Source organism: Lolium perenne, chromosome 1, assembly GCF_019359855.2.
Source record: "Lolium perenne isolate Kyuss_39 chromosome 1, Kyuss_2.0, whole genome shotgun sequence".
In the NCBI taxonomy this organism is placed as follows: domain Eukaryota; kingdom Viridiplantae; phylum Streptophyta; class Magnoliopsida; order Poales; family Poaceae; genus Lolium; species Lolium perenne.
In genome coordinates, this window is record NC_067244.2 from 204583994 (window position 1) to 204589534 (window position 5541).

The following is a 5541-nucleotide window of genomic DNA, read 5'->3' on the forward strand; positions in this document are numbered from 1 at the left end:
GGCGTCATTACCTCATGGGTAATCGATGCGAGATCTACTCCGACCACAAGAGCCTGAAATATATCTTCACCCAGAAGGATCTGAACATGAGACAACGCCGATGGATCGAATTGATCAAGGATTGTGACATGGAGATTCGCTACCACCCCGGCAAGGCCAATGTGGTAGCGGATGCTTTGAGTCGACTGCCATGTCAGTTGAACTCCATGATCGCAACCGAGCAACCCAGCCTGTATCAAGAGTTTGAACAGTTTCGCCTGGAACTTGTTAGTGAGGGATTCCTAGCCAGCATAGAACTCCAACCCACCTTGGTTAGCCAGATCAAGGAAGCCCAGAAGGGAAACGCTAGGATCGACGGAATCAAGAAACAGATAGCCGCAGGAAAAGCCCCTGGATTCACCGTAGATGAAGCCGGAGTTCTTTGGTACAAAGAACGCCTCTGCGTACCATCGGACTCAGACTTGAAGCAAGTCATCCTGCAAGAAGCCCATGACACCCTTTACTCAATCCACCCCGGAGGTACCAAGATGTATCAAGACCTGAAGGAGAAATTCTGGTGGCATGGAATGAAGAGAGAAATCGGCAGCTACATCGCCAAGTGTGACATCTGTCAGAGAGTCAAGGCAGAACATCAATGACCCGCAGGACTGCTACAACCACTGCAGATTCCAGAGTGGAAGTGAGACTCCGTAGGAATGGACTTTATCACCGGACTGCCCAAATCCAGCAAAGGCAATGATTCAATATGGGTAGTTGTCGATAGATTGACCAAGGTAGCCCATTTCATCGTCGTCAAGACCACATACCAAGGCCCAAAGTTAGCTGAACTGTACATCTCCAGAATAGTCGCCTTGCACGGAACCCCGAAGTCGATAGTGTTAGATAGAGGATCACAGTTCACCTCAAGATTCTGGCAGAAAGTGCATGAAGGACTAGGAACCCGTCTGAATTTCAGCACCGCCTATCACCCTCAGACCGACAGACAGACTGAGAGAGTCAACCAGATATTGGAGGACATGTTGAGAGCATGTGTACTGGAGTATGGATCCAAGTGGGAAGACTGCTTGCCGTACGCAGAATTCTCTTACAACAACAACTATCAAGCTAGCCTGCAGATGGCCCCCTTTGAAGCCTTGTACGGAAGGAAATGCCGTACCCCCCTCAATTGGTCAGAAGTTGGAGAAAGCCATGTTTTTGGCCCAGATGTTCTTCGTGAAGCCGAAGAGAAAGTGCACAAGATTCGCGAGTACCTCAAGACGGCGCAATCAAGACAGAAGAGCTACGCCGACAGGAGACGTCGGGAGATGACCTTCGAGATCGGAGACTTCGTCTATCTCAAGGTATCCCCCTTGAAAGGAATGCAGAGATTTCAGCTCAAAGGAAAGCTTGCGCCCCGATATGTCGGACCCTTCAAAGTCCTTAGCCGCCGATGTGAGGTATCTTATCAACTGGAGTTGCCCGAAGAAATGTCGGCTGTGCACGACGTGTTTCACATCTCACTCCTCCGGAAGTGCCTTGAAGTCCCAGAGAAGACTGAAGTGTTCAAGAACATCGATCACCGATCGGTGGATATCAACAAGGACCTGACATACCGCGAAGTGCTGATTCGCATCCTGGAGGAAGCTTACCGAACCACCCGCACCCGAAGCATCAAGTTTCTGAAGATACAGTGGAGCAATCATACTGAAGATGAAGCCACCTGGGAACGCGAAGACTTCATGAAGAAGGAGTACCCAGATCTCTTTAGAACCTAACTTTCTTTTAGATCTCGGGACGAGATCTTTTTTAAGGGGGAAGGGTTTGTAACATCCCAAATTTCAATAAAAAGAAAGTTAGAAGAATTCCAGAGAGCAAAATTTCAAACCAACAATTTTTTTTAAATTGCATATAGTGCCATGCATAGGACTTGTGCATTTGAGTGATATGCCATGATGATTGTTATTATTTGTATGTGCCATACTCAAAAACCCTATTGTGATCATATGAAGATCACCAACCAAATAAATCAAAAAGAGAGAGAAAATCAAATAAAAGAAAAACCCTAAAACCCTCACATATGGCTTATGCCATTTTTATAAATTTTGACACTAGACCAATTTGGTCTCCACCATTAGTTGAAGAATGTTACTAAACACTTATTACAACTTTTGGAATCAAAGAAACACAAATCAAATGAATTTCAAACTCAATTTTGGATCACATATGATAATGGTCAAATCTGCCATTTTTAGTCTGATCACTACTTTGAGCCCTTGCAATTCAAAATTTTCAAACTAAACTTTGCCAACTCTTTGCACCTCATCCAAGAGCACATCAAGGTGAACAACTTTTGTAAAGACCACCATGCCAAATTCTTTTTAGATCAAATACTATGCTCATCCAAAATTGGAACTTTTTATTAAGAGGAACATTCTCACACTTAGCAATTTTTGCAAATCTTTGAATTGGACAATTCCACCACCACCTCTCATCTTCTCTGGTCATTTACAACTAAACCAAACACACACTTTTCAAATTGTGCAACCATTTGAACTCACTCAAATTTGACAAAAATTACAAAATTCAAATATGGAACTATTTGACACTATTTCAAATAGTGTCCTATCTAACCCTAACCTGCCCTAAACCTCTCTACTTGGTCCCCTTGTTCCCTCTCACACTTAATGCCCCATAGTAACCCTAAGGGAGAGGCATGGCAAGCTAGGGCATGGCCATGTCACCACCTTGCCGCACCACCTCCTCTCCCCTTCCTCTCCTGCCACGGCCACCGTGCCAAAACGCGCCACCGCACCACCCTAGCAATGCCTACACCAGCCATTGTCGAAGGAGCAGCAACAACTCGCCGGAGATCGCGCGCCCAGGATCGGCCAGCATGCCACTCGCGTCGCGCATGGACACGCCGTGGACGTCACTGGCCACCTGCCGCCTCGCCAGCACGCGCTCGCTCTGGCCCCGCTAGCAACGCGTTGAGCATCGCAGCGCCACCTCAGACCCGCCAGACACGCTCGGAACCAAGCCCCTGGACCACCGCCGCCAGAGACGACGACACAATCCCGTAAACGCCGCCGCCAGACATGGAAGCAAAGCGAGCTCTCCAGACGCCGCCCGACCAAGCTGTCGCCACCGTTAGCTTCGCCTGGACTCGTAGACCACTGATGCACCCTCGCCTAGCCCAACCGCTCGCCGAAATCGCCGCGAGCATGTCGACCTTGCCACTGCCCCGCAGCACCCTCGCCCATCTATAAATAGAGCGTTCCCTGGACGCCATTGAGCACACCACCTCGCTCCCCATCCTCCACTGCCTCTCCTCAACCCATTAGCTACCTCGATCATCGCCGGAGACGCCGCAATCACAAGCTCGGAGCCGCGGAAGCCCTGGAGGAATCGCCGTCGATTGGAGTCGCCTCGAGCTCCGCCACTGCTACAGGCTGCTTCCTCATCATCGACAACCTCGCCCTGAAACTCGCCGCCGCTCGCCGGACCCCTGGTTAGCTCTCCGACCCCCTAGGCTCGCCGGAGAAGCCACGGCATCTCGTCGGAGACGACGATGCACGTGCGCCGTCCAATGATGATCTAATCCAACGCCCCACGTTAGTTCATACCGTTTCGGGTTTAAACAGCCGCTGACATGCGGGACCCACCTTGTCAGCAAGCCCAAGCGCACTGGATGCGTTACTGGGCCGATTTGCTGCGTTTCAAACTGTTTCAGCCCACTTAGCTTTCCCGCCAGCCCAATAATTCAAATCCAGTTTTATTTCAATTCAAACAAATTCAATACTGAACCCAACTTTGAAAATTCATAGAATCTGTTTGGCTTGGCCAAATTTAACAAATTTGATATTGTTGGAAAGCTAGTAAAATGTTCTACAATATGCCACTGGTCCCACTTCAAGATCTATTGTAGAAATAATCTGATAAAAAGAAGAAGGCACGGACTTTTTCATATTCAAACAATTATTAAAAATCAACCAAAATAGATATTAAGTTAATTCCAACTCCAATAGCTCACATTTGACTTACACTAATTGTTTCTGCAAGAAAATGGTGTGGTCACTTTGCATGATCATGCCCTAGTTTAAGTAATGGACAATATGGCTAGTTTATTTAAGTGATATTGTCCAAAACTATTATGCAAATCATATGAAGTATTTTACTTCATTTAAATCTTGTCCCAAATGAATTCATGTGATGTTTGGACCCCTGGTCAAACACTCTTATATGAAATACTTGGAGATTTAAATCAATTGTAGAATTATTAAATAGTATGAGGTGGTCTACCTCATTTAAATCATATTCTCAATTGATGATAATAAATGGTTGACTTAGGTCAACATAAATTCATGCATGATTGTTTGAGAAATTAAATCTTAAGAAGATTTCAATGAGAGGAAATTATTTCTCAAGAACCCTATGGAAACTATCATTTAAATATTAAATAAAAGGGAATTATTTTGTCCTCAAGCAACACCACCAATGCACCCTAATTGTATCAATTGTGTGCTTAGAATAGTTTGTGTGAATATATGTGATGTTTGGAGTATCCATTAAATTATTTGAGTGATTATACTCGTATTTAAATTTAGACGCTAGCACCGGAGAATACCCGGAGGAAGAAGGTTGCTACCAAGAAGAGGAGGAGGAAAACTTTGAGAACTACCAAGGCAAGCTAATATTCTTGCAAAGTGCAAAGACTCTTTGGGGCAAGGCACCATTAGTCTTACCTTTTCTTACCATAAGCCTACTCCAAGTTTTTACCATACAAGTTTTACTTGTTGTTTTCCAAGAGTTACTTTTGTAGTTAACTTTGGTAAAAGTTAAAGAAGTGTACTAGAGTAGTTAATTTAGTCTCAAGCTAGCCAAGCAATATTAGCACCCCTCATGATTAGTGCTAGTGCTAAAAAACTAAAACTTGACTACTCTAGATGGGAACATGCGACTTGGAACTGAATTTTTGAAACCCTGGAATGATGAATCATTTCATTGAATGAATTTTGAAGGTGAATGTGAACAAGAGAAGATGGTGATTTTTGATAAAAATGATATTGGTTTGAATGCGATACCTTTACAATATTGAGTACCCCCACAATACCTGATTATGGGTAGGGCTTAACTGGAAGTTTATGTATCTTAGTATGGGTTCCCTCTGAACACACGTCATAGGGGTTATGCCGAGGCTGCCTCCGTTATTGAGAAATGATGTGAATTGAGGTGAATTGTACGGCCAAGCCCTGTGCAGTTCCTAGGTTGACAGTTGGTCTTCACTGGGAGGCCAAGCTCATGGGGAGAGGTGCTCATACTAGGATTTATAAGTGAAAGGTTATGGTTGATGATTCGCGTACTGTGTTACGATGATTCGGGGTAATCCCGACGGATGAAATCAAATGTTGTGGCACAAGTGTGCAACCTCTGCAGAGTGTCAATCTATTCGAATAGCCGCGTCCACGGTTACGGACGATTGGAAAGGCCATACAGTTTCCAATGTCAAAAACTTTGAAAATGATGTTGAAATGAAATGGGTGAAATGACTTGTAAAGTGGTGAA